Below are 17102 nucleotides of genomic sequence, written 5' to 3'. Positions count from 1 at the left end.
ATGAAAATAAAAATCAAAGCTTACTGATGAGCAAGCATAGGAATTGGATGACCCTGGGTGATCGAATAAAGGGGAAAGGGGAGCTAATTAATATCTAAGGTCCTTTGCAGCTCTAAGCTCTAGATAATTCAACCTGATAAACTTCTCCTATCTGCACACTGTTCTTTCCCATTAATATTTGGGTTTATCAGGGGCTCCTGCGAGGCTCAGTCAGTTGGGCCTCTGCCTTCAGCTTAGGTCATGATCCCAGGGTCTTGGGATGGAGCCCTGCATCGGGCTCCCCGCTCAGAGAGGAGGCTGCTTGTCCCTCTCTCTCTGCCCCTCCTCTTCTTTGTGTGCTCTCTCTCACGCATGCATGTGGTCTCTCTCTCTTTCCCTCTCTCTCAAATAAATAAATAAATCTTAAAAAAAAATTGGGTTTACCAGATAGCCTCTCTTTTCACTGGACATGACTAGATAAATAATGATAAATTCTCACTTTCCAATTTTACTTTTTCTACATTTCCACTGGGACTGCCTGACTTCTGGGGGTTTTTTTTACTTTTTTTTTTTTTACCTTTTTTTACCTTTTACACCATCATCATAACAACTGCATTTTATATATATTAACATCAATCTTCACAACCAACATGCAAAAGGTCTGTATCATTTCCCCCCTTTAACAGATGGGAAAACTCACAGGCATGAAATACTCTACCCAAAGTCATAAAGCCATCTGGCTTCAGGGCCTGTGCTTTCTCCAGGACATAACACTACTTTTCATGTTTATGCTTTATAATTCCCAAATCAACACACCAGTTTTCATTGGCTTCATCTGATGTTGGCTGCTTCCTGATGACATGAGGAAAGCATCCTAATTCTCTCTCCTTTTTCTTACCTCAGATAACATGAGGAAACTGGTTACTCAGAACAGTTTTGCTTCTAGGGTGACCAACCATCCTGCTTTGCCAGGGACTGAGTGGTTTCCTAATAAGCAAGAATTTCAACACGAAAACCCAATAGTCCCAAGGAAACCATGATGGTTGGTCACCTGTTTCCTGCAGATGTCCAAGTACAGCCACCACCACGTGGGTTCTTGTCAGCTTTGGTCACATGGCATTTCAGGTCCCTTGTTCCTTTGCCTACTGACTCTGCTCCTGGATTTGGCCTCCTTCTACTGTGGAGTTAATGAACCATGTATGAAATACAATGAGCATCCTTCTTCTTTAACCCCTAAAGCTGAGCCAGCATTAAAAGGAAAAAGAAATACCAACCTTAGTGTCTGGAGATAGGAAAATACCACAGGAACCTCAACCTCAACCTGACTGCAATCCTCATACACAAGCCCTTCAAAGCTAGATTTGTGAAAATAGTCGGGGGGAAATGAAACGCCCAGAAAAACTCAACTGACCATCGGTGTACAAAAATCACACCCATGTGACCTAAAAAGTAAGTCTGAACAAACTTGAATAAATAAGATAAGAATACCTAAAGTACTAGAAAACTGCATATAATAACTAAAGGCAGAGATGCTAAGAAGCTATAGCAATGACGTGGGTTTGTTTTCTTTTTAAGTTTAAAAAACACTATGGAAACACTGTCTCATTTAAGGAAGAAGAGAGGGAGGAGGAAAAAGAGAAGAAAAGAAGGAAAAACTCATTTAAAGATTTATTTAAAGAATGATTCTATAACCCTTCAGGACTTGTATACAGAGATAGTATTCGTTTTTAAATATTTATTCAACTGAAAACTTCACATATCAGGTAAAGGCAAAAACGGGACCACCAATGCAGTCAGAAAAGTGGTGTTTGATTATTTGTTTTCTTGAGAAGGAAGTATCAACCTGCAATGAGCCATCACTAGCTGTGTGGAGTGGTTCCGAAGATGTGCGGCTGCATGTTAACAGGTGCCACTCTGTGAACCAACACTGAAGAAGAAAGAGCAAATGAATGTAAAAGTCTCACAGAAAATGATGAGACAGGCCAAGTCTGCATTTCACTAAGAGAAACTTTAAGCTTCCCACCTCAATTCAACTACTTCCCAATCTGTCCATAGTAAGAATAATGGCGGCTAAAGATAAAGAAAGACCCAAGAAAATCTGGCAGCCACCAAAAATACACCCGGACACCAATCCAGTCTTGCTCAGGATCCACAAAGTAAGTGAAGAAGGAAACTCACCCCTTCCCTACATGGAGAAACTCAGTCACCAACTGACTGTCATCAATTGGTCATCCGCATAGAAGCTCTTTGTACGTAAGGTAAAGTCCATAGAAATGCCAGAACCAAGATTAAATGGCATTTTCTTAAAAGCATATGGATAATCTAGGGACATCACCAGCCATCAGGAGCAACATTTTTATCCCAGGCCTCAGTCTGGGATTTTACAAAATGGGTCCTCTCAGTCCATTGTTGCGGAAATGCCACCTCTTCGAGTTCTGTGAGAGCTAGAGCCATAACAAATATAGCGGCACCAACATTAAATGCAGACAAGAAATGCTCAGGACACGTCTCTCCCGGCCTAGTCTTCCCGGTGACCCCAGAGGAGGATCTGGGGGTCAAGACAGAGAATTCACAATGTTCTTCACCTCAGCCATCTTGACCATCTATGACACAAGATTTGTAATTTGGAGAATGTTGAGGCAAAAAGAAGAGGATGGGATGTTAACCTGACTTCATGGTTATAATCTCATTTCCCACTTTTTTTTTTAAACACGGCTGTCCTTCTAGGTGTTTTCTGTGTGTCCAGGAGCCCTCATACACTCACGGAAGTCCAGAAGGAAAGACACAAAATATTAACAATGATTACTTCTGCATCATAGGAATCTCAGGGTTTTTTTCTTTATTCCTTTATATTGTTTAAAACATTTGTAATGAGCATGAATACGGGGAAGACAGTAGAGCTGTTTTCATTTTTCACATATAAACTAATCCCCTGGCTTTTTTATAAACCTCATCCAATAGCCCCTCATTATGATAACTCCCAAGGAGGCATGCAAATGCATGTTTGGCATTTTATCTTTAAGGTTGTCCCTGAGACTTGGGCTGAACTAGTATGAAGCGCTGTGTGTGCACATGACAGAGTGGGACTTAACAAAGATGTCGAGAAACACTCAGGGGGTCAGGGCAAAACAGAAAAAAAAAAAAAAGGAAAGTTTCGTGAAAATTACTTTTCCGAAAGAGCTTCTAACCAACTTGTGCCAATATAGTGCTGTGACTAATTAGCTGGAAAGAGTATCAAGGTGGTTTCAGATCCACTGACATATTCTCTTTCTTAAAAAAGGCTGTTTTTTGTTTTCTGTCTGTTTTTATCACTGTTACTGTTAAGGAGAAAAACCAAAAAATGCTGGTTAGGCAGAGCCAGGTCAGATATGCTTAACGATGGTTTATCCAGGTTGGTTTCATAACGTGTGGGCGACTCATTGGCATTGTCCTGGATACTCCAAGTCAACCATTTGCCTCGAGCGACGGCGTGTCACACCACCAGCCCTGTGATGCAGTCAGCCAGGCCCACTCCTTCTCTGACAGTGCTCAGTGGTCAGGCCATTGTTTTCTCCCTGGCTCCAGAACAAGCTTGTTCTGTTTTCTTTGAAATGTGAGAGATTCAAAGAATCTCTGTTATCTTCCTTCTTGTAACTCCTTTTCGATTCACGTTTCACATTTAAATTCTCTTGGATGTAGATGAAGGAAAGGACCACAGCACAAATGTATTTTTCCAAAATGTTCTAAGACTTTTGAAAAATTATGAAAATGCCAGGCTCTGTCTTAGATCCCTATTAATGCCATTCAAATTAATTATATTTTATTGAAACTCAGGATTTAAAAAAAAAAGAGTATGACTTGGCATTTACTCCAAGGCATATAGTACAATTACAGTACACAAAAATGCCCAAATATTTCAATGTCGGGACACTTGAGAGTTAACTACCCAGGCACTGCAAGATAAGTGCTATATAAACACAAAGACAGATTTAGATGTCTTAATGTTAACCTCATAAAACAGAGTTGCTTTTAAAGAGTTCTTACTTCTGGCTGAAAATAGAAACTAATGAAGTTTCTTTTTTTTGAGAAGGACATGAATTTCTACACTGAAAGCAGAAAATGTATCTGGTTAATTTCCAAATAGACATACTTCATTCTATCTGGAGGAGTCACTGGTATTGAGAATATTTTTTAAGCTTCTGCTATTAGAAGGTTTTACAACTATACGCTTTCTTAATTTTATCAGAAGCACCATAACAAGTTACAATTGTGAGCTAAGACTAAGAAACTGGAAAAGAGCCCAAGCAAATCTTTTTAAATCCATAATTTTAGAAAAATATTTACAATTCTGAGTACTAGTTTCTCTTAGACCTCAAGAGACATTGTAAAGAAGGGGATGTTCAGCTAGCAAGAATTTTGTAAATCTGTTCATTTGCGCACCTATAAGAAGCAGAACTAGGGTGGGGACACTCTGGTGTCAAACTACAGCTCTTTTAACTTTGGTATTGATGTTGTATTGACACACAAAGGTCAGGGCATGAAAGGACCATGGGAAATACATGGACATCCACTCACCTGCTTTGCTAGCTTAAGGTGACCGTTATACAAGTAACTGCCTCCTGGCTCTGCCAGCCACCAGCTCTGTCACTTGGGCATGTTATTGAACCCCTCTGTGTCTCAGTTCCCTGGTCTCTGAAGTGGCAACAATAGCAATATGTTTTTGTTATAAAGACGATGGTAGGAGGATGGTAGGAATGCACATCTGTGAAGGGCTTTGAACAGATTGGGGACACAGTAAGTAGTTTGGGTTTAAATAAACTCCTCTTTACCCAACTGTTCCTGTCACCCAATGCTGTGACAAGCCTGTAGTCCAGATGATCCAACTAAATTAGCATCAGAAGTCACCACAATTCCTACGAGAGAGTTCACGAAGCCCCAGTGTGAGGACGAAGAGAAATTATCCAGAACAACTCGAAGGAGATGCGCCAGAGGGACACGCACGTTAAAATCAGCCAGAGTAGCTTGGCTCTGGGCAGCCCTGCGGCTACACAGATGGATGCTTTGTTTGTCCTGAGGCTTAGTTGTCTCTGGGTGATTCTTCACAATGAGGACCAATGAACCATGTTCAAAACATCCTGCATTAACACTGGAGCTGGGTTAGATGGGAAGCATAGAGCATCTAGTATTAACTGAACTCCGACATGGGCTGGCCACCACGTAAGATGTAGGGAAGATCCCCATGGACATAGGGAAGATTATCTGTCCTGCACAGTAGAGAACACTTTGCCATCATGACACGTTCAGTTGTGGGACCACAGCTCCTACTCAGATTCCTGATTCCAGCTTGGACTTTCTCCTACACAGTGCTCCCTGTTGTTTATAAAAATGAATAAAGAATATTTCAGAGAAGAAGAAGAAACTGACTCAACTCTTGAATCCATTATTTCCCAAATTGGCGCAAAGTCTGAGGTTAAACACTACAAATGCAAAGAGAGCTATGGTCCATCCAGGCACTTTAAAAGCAATAGGGAAAGGTTTTGGAGCAACAGGAACAAGGATACGCTTCTGGTGGTAGAATAAATCAGCACAAGCACTCTGGAAAACAAATGGCATCACACCCAGAAATGTTGAAAATGCACATAGACCTGCCTGGTCGTTTCCCTCCTTGGTACTTCTAGACTTGGATCTCTTGCATATTTACACTCATATTGTCATATCCAAAAAAAAAAAAAAAAGTGGATATAGTCCACATTGGAATACTACACCACAGTGAAAATCACAGCAGTGACCCAGAGAGACCGACAGCAGGAAGAATGAACCCCAAAAGTATGATGTTGAGGAAAGCAAGTCACAGGAGAATACACACAATTTCATTCCACTAATATCAAGTTCAAGAAGACCTAAAGTCAAGAAATATATTGTCTCTGGAATTGTCCACATACAGATTAACTGTAAAAGGAAATTCTAAACACAGAATTCAGGATGGCAGTTACTCCGGGAGGGAGAGGATGGGGTCAGGGAGGGTGTTATGTTCTGAATGTTTCAGTCCTCCCCAAATTCACATGTTGAAATCCTACCCATCAAGGTGATGGTATTAGGAGGTGGGGCCTGTGGGAGGTAATTAGGTCATGAGGGTAAAGGCCTCACAAAGTGGATTAGAGCCCTTACAAAAGAGGCCCCACAGAACTCCCTCGCCCCTTCTACCAAGTGAGGACACATGAAGAGGATGACCGTCTACAAACCTGGAAACGGCCCTCACAAGACACTGAATCTGCCAGCATCTTGATCTTAGACTTTCCAGCCTCCAGAACTCTGAGAAAGAAATGTGTGTTGTTGGGCGCCTGGGTGGCTCAGTTGGTTAAGCGACTGCCTTCGGCTCAGGTCATGATCCTGGAGTCCCGGGATCGAGTCCCGCATCGGGCTCCCTGCTCGGCAGGGAGTCTGCTTCTCCCTCTGACCCTCCTCCCTCTCATGCTCTCTGTCTCTCATTCTCTCTCTCTCAAATAAATAAATAAAATCTTTAAAAAAAAAATTAAAAAAAAAAAAAAGAAAAGAAATGTGTGTTGTTGAAGGCACCCAAGCCGTATATGATATTTTCTGACAGCAGCCCCAGTGGACTAAGACAGAGGGCTCCACGCAGTCCCGGCTGTCTCCCTTAAGCTCAGTGGCAGGTACGTGAGTGTGATTTTCTGATTCTTTAAACTGTGTGCTTAATTTATAGTCATTTGCATATACAATATATTTGATGAAATAAAGTATTTTAAAACAAGCAGAAACAGTTACATTGACTCTATTAATTGCTAAAAGTAAAAAAGACATAGACACAAATAAGCCACAAAATAAGACAGAATAAAAAGATGGAAAGCTGACATTCCCTGAGCATCTATGTGCCAGGTCAACACTGGGAACTTTCACAGAAGTCACTGCATAAAAAGAAAGCTCAGAGGTTATACGGGGTTTCCCAAGGAAAGAGAGGTGATGCCTGCTTGGGAACAGGATTTCCTAAAGAGGGCTGCTATTTGACTCCTGCCGTAAGATTGGGTCATGCATCTGAGCGGGTAGTCATAGCAAGACTGGACCTTCAGGCCAAGAAAGCAACATTTCAAAAGAGGGCAGCAGAGGGGCACTGGACATGCCCAAGAAATGTCAGTCAGTCCAGTTTGTATCCTTGTGTTAATTCTACATAGCAGAGATAGAGGTTACCGTGAACCAGTTCCCAAATCTGAGCTCTGTTAAAGTCTGGATGACCCCTAATGGCCTATGAAATCCCCAAGACTCTCTTAGAAATGTCTCTACTGTTAATTGACTCATAACCTAATATGACATTAAAAGAATGTTTAAAACTAGACTGATTCTGCTTCCCTAAATGTCTTCAGTCAATCAGACAGTCTTGATCATCAGCTTACCCCACCACCATAGGGGAAAGCTCCCACTTTAAATCTATTTTTACTGGAAGATGCATCAATTAACTGAAAACAAGGCATACTTGAAGTCATTTTTACATTCAACTGCAATCCGTTTTGTGTGTTCTCTCAGAAATATCACTAAGAACAGCTACTATCAAAATGACTACCATTCATTCTGGAGGTTCTGGGACCTAGCTACCAGTGCCTCAGTCCATCAGCCCTTCCATTCTGGTCAAGTGCCAGGGTTAGTTCAAATATCGTAGACATGTCTCCTTGCACTCTGCCTGTGATCTTGCTAGTAGCACATTCTCTCTGGCCCAGCAGAACACACATAGGATCCATTCTTGCTCTTCTAAGCTTTTGGGAGGTGCTTTAAGTGAAACTGGGCACTAAATTGTTCTGTTAGATAAAGTTTCACTGCAAGTTTTAAAGCAATCAAACAGAAATCATCTCAAAACCACAAAAAAACAGCTTCAATCACTTATAAAGATACGCCTTAAAAATATAGGGAACAAGAGGAAGGAAAAAACAAGAAAAGAAAACCTATCTGCTATCCGTCATAAAATTTCATATCTGAAAAGTACACGCCAACAACTCCTTCGGATACAATGACAGTGCGTGTAAAGTTTTATAATGCATTTTAAAAATAACTCCTAAATGAACCAACATTATTTTATGGCATGCTTATCAAATGCAACATTAAATACAAAGTCATCTCAGTCATCAACCTCAAACTTTCTTAAAACTTTGCAAAGCTATTATAATTTGAGAGTTGCATCTAAAGATTTACAATTTCAAGGAAACTTAAAAGATGGTTCAAACATCTTTTAAATGACTGTCAAACTGTGAGTTGTTCTAGAACATGAGTTGGTTCATTTCAGAACTAAAGGTTTTCCTAACTATGGGTGTAAAACATCTGAACGAGGACTCATGCCCTGGGTTTTAGGCTTTGGCTCCTACACGTACCAACTGTGTGAAATTGAACAGGTCAAAGGTTCTAAGCCTTGACTTTCTCTCCTGGTCTTCCTAGATGTAGGGTGTTTGTGAGGATAAAATAGATGGCTATAAAGGCAATTAAATATAAAATGTGAAATGCTGTAGTATAAGTTACTCTAAAGTATTTAAAGATCATATAGTGGAAAAGCACCACTATCGCTTCCCTCCATCAACCATGCTGAGCACGGACCCTCACGCCAGCCAGTCAGGGGTAAGCCCTCTCACCTGGGCAACCAGAGCCCCAGGGCCTGCATCCGCTATTGCTCTTATCACACTGGACATGTTACAAACGATGTTTGATAGACTGTCAGCCCCATGAGACCCTGCGCCCCTCACGCTCTATGTCACCTGTGCTGGGCACAGAGACCCCCATCTGTGGGATGTCGAATGAGTGAATGCATGTTCCAGGGTAATAATGTTAATATTTGACGGGCACAAACAGAATTAGCAAACTCTCAGTATATTAAAAGGCAAGACTTGTTCTGAATTTCCTTAGACACAATCAGAAAAATTAGGGAAATAATTTTCTAGTACCAAAAGATGATTCAAATCCTTTCTGACTACTTCAAAGGAGAGAGGAGGAAATGTCCTCTTGAGAAATGTAAACCTCAGAGAGTGGGAGATAGAGAGGCTCAGTAATCAGATCTTCTACCAAATAACGTGTAGTCAACATTCTCAAAGTAAGTTCAACAGCTATAAGGCATCATTCTCTGTACTAGCCAAACATCTGTTTACGGCAAGTTATTTTACTCAAACTGAAGTCAGTGCTACTTTGATTAAAACTCTTTCCATTGTCTCAACTTTTTTCAGTATTCTAACAGGAGAATTAAAGAATTAACTCAGTCAAGAAAGAAGGTATGGAAACTGTACTTCTTATTGGAAACTATTTTCAAATAAAAGTGACTGCAAGGAGCCATCACATTAGGTGGTCCCACTAACCCACAGCTGTAATTTATAATGAACAAAATAAAATCATACAATCATCAGATGATCAAAATTGGAGAGTTTTCTTTGGAAGGGTTTTAATGGAAATACTAGGTCATATTTTAAGTAAGCTCAATACACGAGAATTTGATTTAATAGCATTTGGGTATCAGGACATTAACTTGTTATACAGAGTCTGAGTCCTGAGAAATACAAATATTTCAAGTCCCCATGACATACTCTTCACTCTGCTGGGGTTTGATGAAGGGTCATCTAAAAATAGCAGCTGGAGAAGCATCCAGATCTCCCAGGCAATGTTGAAGAGGCGCCTCTGAATGGCAGGAGGTGCAGTTTAAAGAGACAGGACAGCTTTTTAAGCCCTCGGAGTAAAGCACAGATGGAGAGCTGCCATTTCCTAAGGCACAACTCCTAGTACAAGGCTGTGGTCAAATTCATCTTAACACATTCTCCGTGCCTGGTAGGCAATCATCATGCTTCTTAAACAAACAAAGGATTGCAGATTCGGGGAGGGGGTAAAATACATCACGAGACACAGAATTTTCTAGAGATCATCTGGAACAGTGATTCTTAATCTTGGATGTGTATCAGAATTGCCTGAAGGGCTTGTGGAGAGCTTATGAGATACCATACCCTCTTGCCTCCCCAAAGACATCGCTCTAGAAATTGTCCCCTTTTTCCTGTAACATTTCCCCCTCTAGTGGTTCACTCACACTGGTATATAAGCATGCTGCTATTTCTCCCACTGTGTTAAAAAAAAAAAAAAAAAAAATTCCTTTGAACTCCGGTTTCTCCACAGCCACCGCCTTGTTTTTCTCTTGCCCTACATGAGAAACTCCTCAAAAAACTGTCTACATTTGTTTTCTCTAACTCCTCTGTTTTCCATCCTGTCTTGAACTTCAACCCAATTCTCATCACTGAACCATTAAACCAAAATCACGCATTGCTAGGACACCAATGACCTACACAGTTCAACCCCTTGGTCACAGCTCAACCCCGTGGTCAGTCCTCACCAGTCATCTTGTTTGCTCTGTCAGCAGCCTCTGACTCAGTTCATCCGGCCTTCCTGCCTGAAACATATTCGTCACTTAGCTTCCAGAACACCATGCTCTCCTGCTTCTCACTGGCTCTTATGGGTTGAATTGTGTCCCTCAAAAACGATATATTGAAGACGTAAAGCCCAGTACCTGGGAATGTGACTTTATTTGGAAATAAGGTCTTTGCAGATTTAACCGGGTTAAGATGAGGTCATTAGGATGGGCCTTCATCAATGACTAGTGTCCTTATGTAAAGGGGAAATCTGGACACAGACACACAGAGTGAAGACACACAAGAGACAGCCATGTGACTGGAGTGGAGCACCTGCAGGGAATGCCAAGGTTGCAGGAAAACCCCAGAAGCTAGAGGAAGCACCGTAGAATTGTCCCCAAGAGCCATGAGAGGTAGCATGGCCCTGTGGACACCTTGATTTCAGACTTCTAGCCTCCAGAACTGTGAGACAGTGAATTTCTGTTGTTTTAAGTCACCCAGTTTTGGGTACCTCATTACAGTAGCTGTAGGGAACTAATACACTGGCTCATCCTTCTTCACATACATGGATAGTTTCTTATCACCCTAACCGTGGGATGGCTCAGGGCTCAGGCACCGTACCCCTTTATTTTCTGTATATACCCACACCTAGTTGATCTCGACCAATCTCATGGCCTTAAACACCTACTCTACACCCATGACTTCAGCCCATAATGAATATCTGGATTCATTGTATTCTTTGACTTCTTGACACCTAACATTCAACCCTAATAAGTCCTGCACCAAACTCCTGACTCTCCCACATAACCTGTGCCTCCTCCAGTCCCTCCCATTTCAGTAAATTACTACTCCCTGACCAAATGTTCAGACAAAAAAAAAAAAAAAGAGTGATATCTGATTCCTTGCATTTTTTACACCCTATATCCCAAGGTAAATCCGAATGGCTCCACCTCCAAAATATATTAGGAACATGACCTCTTCCAATCTCTTCCACTATTACTAGCACGATGCAAACTCCATCATTTCTCGCCTGGATTACTGTGATAGACTCCCTGCACCCACCCTAGAGCCTATTCTCAACATAGCAACCAGGCAGAACTTCTAAAACATCAATCAGATAGTATCACTCAGAGTGAAAGCCAACATGCTTAAAATCCCCTGAGAGACCCTATCCGATTCCTGCTTCATTCCAGCCCCCTCTCTTTGGCTTCATCTCCCCGCTCCTTTACCCTGTACGCTCTCCATTCATTGTTCTTCTCACTTTGTGTCAAACCCACCCACATGCTTCTACCTCCTCCCTTTATACTTGCTCTTCCCTCAAACATCTTCACAGCTCACGCCCTCACTTCCATCAGGTCTCTCTCAAATGTCACCTCATTAAAGACCATCCCTGACATCCTGCATAAAATAGTAACCCACCCCTCAACCCAGCATTCTCTTTCCCTGCCTCACTGTTTCCATAGCATCCAGCACCAGGTGACAGATGAGCTATTTAGCATCTTGTTTTAATCTGTCTCCCTTCGCTAGAATGAAGTTCCACGAGAGCAAGGAAACCGTGATATCCTCAGCTCCTAAACTGAGCCTTGTACTTGGAAGGCATTTGATACACATTTTTTGAGCAAATGAATAAATTAACAGGTAGAAGTCCCTAACATGAAGTGAAATTTGCTTTTTGTATAAACAGTGTTTTCACAAGTTTGTCTCCTTAAACTTCTCCAAAGTCAGAGCAAGTACAGCTCTACCTCAGTATTGCAAACACTGTGGCCATAAAAGAAAATTCGGAGATTCTGGGAGGAAGTAAAACTCTTCAGATTAAATCAAGAAAAGAAAAAAGGAGGAAAAAATTATGCCAATATCATTCTTTGTTTAAACAATGTGTTTGCCCCTAAAGATGGCTGGGTCCTTCTCAACCTCACAGTCACAAGGGACTAAGCCACCTAAATAAAGTGACTCTTTGGCATCAGCTTCTCCCCTGCGGGGGCTGTGCACCTCCACCTGCAAGGCTGCTCTAGAGCCAACAGTCTGCAAATTGCCGCACTTCATGCTTAAGTAAGCTACAGATGCAATCACATGGCCCACGAGTCACGTGTCCGCTTCTGCCGGATAAAATGACCATCATGAAATTCATTTTCCTACTTCCCGACGCCCAAACGGCAAGCCCGATGAAAAGAGTGAAGATATAAAACAAGAATATCGAAGCAGTTGGGGAGGAAAATTCTGGTAGTGTTCTATAGGTGCACAGCAGCTGAGTACTTTGTGAGGTTTAATTTTATCAGACTGACTTCTATTTCTTGGGCCAAGTTTTTTTGTTAGGATTTCAGCAGGTGCGATGTGACAAATCAATACAGCTAAATTCTTAGCTACTGAGCTATAAAGACCCCCTATCACAACACATCAGGGTGAGAGACAGCAGAAGTTATGGGAGAGAAAACAAGGAAAAGGAAATAAAGAGAATAAGATGAGATTTTCACAGGAATCTGTTGTGTACGCCTAGGCGTGCTGTTGGGAATTTTGTTGCTCTGTTTCAGTAGCTGAAGAATTTAAATATGGGTCTTCTCTGGCCCACACCTAAGTCCCCAGCAGTCTATTACTACAACATAATAAAATCCAGAGTTGAAAAGAGGTCTTTAGAAGGTAAGAGTACTGTGACATCGATTCGTACCAATGTTCTGAGCATTTAAGAAGAGTGTGCACATTAAGGGAACAGAGAAGGAAAAGGATGACTAAGCTGTGCTCAAGGAGATGAATCTAGAACAGTGATTCTGCTGCAGAGGAGAAATGAAGCTGGAAGTTGAATATGCAAATGATCAAGCAATAGAAATAAAGGTCTCACAAGAAGCCCCAGATACAGGAGGACCAGAGTGATGTTAGCTTGGGGACACCTGGGACATTGGGATCTATACCCAGCTGTTCTGAGGACTGAGAAAGAGCACAGCAAACCCCCTATCATTTACACGGGATGCTCAACTGCATGCGCACAGTGACACTCCAGCACCTTCATACCTTTCAGCCTTATTTCCAACCTCCTCAGATGCCCACCCACACGCATGTCACATGCACGGCGGTGCTCACAGATCATTCCACAAGTGCCATCAAGGACTCAGGCTGTATCTTCTGCTCTGTATGATACCTAATGCTCTAAATTAGCAATTAATATTAAATCACTAACAGTCGTTAGATACTTAATACTTCAGGCTAGTGTTAGAATACCATATTTAATCAAATTTAATAAGTAAGTAGTAAAGAATAACGTGGAGCTGAAATGCCTCTTTAATGAAATCCATGGAAACATGACCGAGATAATCACAGTTTTCTATTCAAACCTAGAAAATCAATGTTGGTTATATTTTCCTTCTGATTCTTGCTGCCAAACAGAATTGCTTTTAAATATCTCTGAGTTAAAGGTTTATTGGTTTGTTTGTTTTTTTAACTTGGGGTTTTTTATTTCGTTTTGCTTTGTTTGTTGTTTAAAAATCACACTGATGATCGATGCTTAAAATAGAAAATTAGCACATATTTAAATACATAATAGAGGTCAAAAAACAATTAGAATTCAAATGAATTTTCTAAATATATATATATTTCCTTTCTGATTTCTATGGATTTGTTCACTCCTTAAAAACTTGTATGCTATTTTGGGATTTCACTGCAAAGCAAAGATAAGCCCTGATTTTTATCTGGTAAGGGTGTTTCCTTCTCAGAAAAACAATCCAGGCCAACCACCACAATAATAGTAAACACAATGGCCAAGGACATAGAAAAGAAAAATTTGAGATTTTACATTCAGTACATAAGGCTCTAACCCAACCTTAAGAAAAAAAAAAATTAACAATACGCACAAGTCTCTTTAGAAGTCTAGTTTTGTTAACCATTTAAGGCAACTGAAAGTTTTTATTCACTTTTCCTAATTAAAAATATTCTGCTTCTTTATTGTTACTGATGTTTTAAAAACTAATGATTTTAGGAGATGCATTTCTAATTCCTATTTCTAAAAATATTGCAAACCATGTTTCCCCCATATCAAAATTAAGCAATTACCTGGAAATGACCAGAATTGGAAATGCAATATAAATTCTGTTCTGACAAACCAACCCATTGTGTCTTAAAGATAGGATAATTGACCCAGATACTCTTAAACTGGGTGCCATGGTGATAGATGCCATAGAGATGTAGACAGATTTAAAAAGAAAAAAAAAAAAAAAGTAACCTGGAAAAGGAAATTAAGCAGTGTATGCAAGCAGAAAAAAAAAAAAACCTTTGAGAATGAGGTAGGCAAAAGGGGTTAGAAATGAAGGGGACAAGAGGCTTTGTAAGTGACAGTAGGAACTTATGTTGGGATAAATACTTAGTATAGGTAATACTTGTAACACCTATATATCTGAGTCTACCCAATAATGAGTCATTGTGACTTTTTATTGCATCAAAAGGTTTTGTTTCTTGTTTTTCTTTTCTTGATGGCCCTGGAAAAAGATCCGTCACAAACATGGAAGTGGATTTAAGGAACAGGAAGAAAACGCCCTTTCAGTGAAGAGAAAAATCTGACCCACAGCATATGCTTTCCTTACAGAGAAACACTGAACTCTTGTAAGTTTCTCTTGTATTTAAATTATGAAATTGACCCCAGTTTTCTGTTTAACGCATGAGTGCATAAAAGTGTTGTTTTGTTTTCTTCAAATCTGACAATAATTTGGGAGGATTTGAGATGATAAAAGGGAAAAAAGCAAGTGTTGGGGGCAAAAAATTAGGTACCCGGCCTCAACTTCATGAAAAACAAGGCTTACACGGTTGTTTTCCTCACACAGTACCTAAAATGAACTGAGTGCTTAGAAGTTCTCAAAAAATACTTGTTTGCGAAGAAAGAACAGCGGGAAGGAAGGAACTGTTTCCTTCTGAATTGTAGGTAGAAACTGTTCTAAAACACGTTAATGTCTTAACCCATGTTTCTTGCTGCAAAAGCTGCCCCATCCACCTCTTGTGGCTTCACTCAAATCCAGTGGCATTTATTGAGCACCTACTATGTATGAGGATTGCCCATTTGGTGTCTGTCACTTAGTATTAGTCTTTAATCTGCAGCTGAAAAGCCCCAGGGGCAGCGAGCAGATGGGACTAGTAATAGCGTATCACCCGACCCAGGAACACTTGCACTCCATCTGGCACATTATTCCTGGAACAGTCACTGGAAAAGAAATTGCACCGGGCCCAAACATTAACAAAGGCAGGGTGATGGGTTTCAGTCGCAATTGCATGTGACAAGTAGCTCTTCTGGTCTCACCGTCGGCAGCTGCACACCTCTATTACACGGAGTTATGGGCTAGCTTTCCTCTCTCTCCTCCCACATCTTCACCCTCAATTCATCCTCTTCTTAGACTAATAGTTCTGCCAACTCGGGGTCCATCAATCTTTCCACATCAGCATTCAGCTCTGTGGAAAAGAGGAGAGAATGCATGTAGTCTTCCTAAGACATGGGTCCCTCCCTCCTATCCTCACAGGCTTGGATAGCTCTGTTCAAGTCCACTCGGTCTCTTCTTCCCATCATGTAAGAAGCGTCTTGACGACGCCAAATTTCCTTTTCCACGTACTCTTACGGACCAGACATATATGTGAACTAGTTACTTGTGAACTTTCTGTGAAAACAGTAAAAATCACCTAAATAAATGGATATATTTGTTATTTCCTATAAAGATGGTAGAAATCCATTGCTGATAAATTGTATTCATGTTAGTGCCTGTAAACTAAAAGTTAAGAATTACAGCAAAATTTAGTGATTAAAGAGATCTGATTTAAAATAGAAAAATCAGGAAATGGAATGATATTCACCATCTCTAACAAATAATGTCTAAGATATTTGGCTAAAGGAAAATGACATTGATCCAGAAACGTAAATGGCTAATGCAAGCAGGGAATTATTAATAAAGGAGTGGAAACTAAGCCTCTGAATTTCCTTTGAAAGGCCAAGATTTTAATAGTCTCTGCTTGGACTTACCATGCTAAAAACATCACAACACAGAGAACAATGTGACATCCTTTCTTAGGAGCTCATTGCATTAGCATCTAAATTCTGATCTACAGGGGCGCCTTGGTGGGTCAGTCGTTAAGCGTCCGCCTTCGGCTCAGGTCATGATCTCAGGGTCCTGGGATTGAGCCCCGCATCTGGCTCCCTGCTCAGCGGGAAGCCTGCTTCTCCCTCTCCCACTCCCCATGCTTGTGTTCCCTCTCTCCTGCCTCTCTCTCTGTGTCAAATAAATAAATAAAATCTTTAATAAATAAATAAATAGATAGATAAATAAATAAATTCTGATCTACAAAATCATTGCTCTTTAACAGTTTAGCTGAATATTTCTATTCATGGGTTACCTAAGGACACCCCAGAATTATCTTCATCATGCCCCATTTGTTCCGTCTTATAGAATACTTAGAACACACACATGCAAACTTGAACAGTCTATGTTTCTGAAATCATTTGTCTTTATTTTTAAAATTGGGTACATAAGTGTTTTGAGAGTGCTATTTTTAAATTTTACTTTCATGATAAATTCTTTACATTGAGCCCCAACCTGTAATTCATAAAGAAACTTGAGAAACTTTTAAAAATGAATTACCTAACAACTGTCATGAAATTGGAGAGACAGAGCTCCCTTTGATAATGAGCACCTATAAGCTTTCTTTATATTAAGAAAAAGAGCAGAAAGAGGGAGGGGGAGGAGTTGGGAACAATAAAGAGAAATAGGTGCGTGTAGCCAAGAAACAAAATGAAATTTGAAAGAGCTGAGA

General features: G+C 40.6%; 1 protein-coding gene across 2 annotated transcripts in view; it reads right to left on the bottom strand.

Moving 5' to 3' along the window:
- The window catches only part of NEBL (nebulette), a 347130-nt gene that overhangs the window by 250293 nt on the left and 79735 nt on the right, over window positions 1–17102 (bottom strand). The gene's annotated exons all lie outside the window — the stretch shown is intronic.

Source organism: Mirounga angustirostris, unplaced genomic scaffold (assembly GCF_029215605.1).
Source record: "Mirounga angustirostris isolate CCGP_5_RB_7025 unplaced genomic scaffold, mMirAng1.0.hap1 SCAF_5, whole genome shotgun sequence".
NCBI classification, from domain to species: domain Eukaryota; kingdom Metazoa; phylum Chordata; class Mammalia; order Carnivora; family Phocidae; genus Mirounga; species Mirounga angustirostris.
This window is presented reverse-complemented; position numbering and strand designations above follow the sequence as displayed.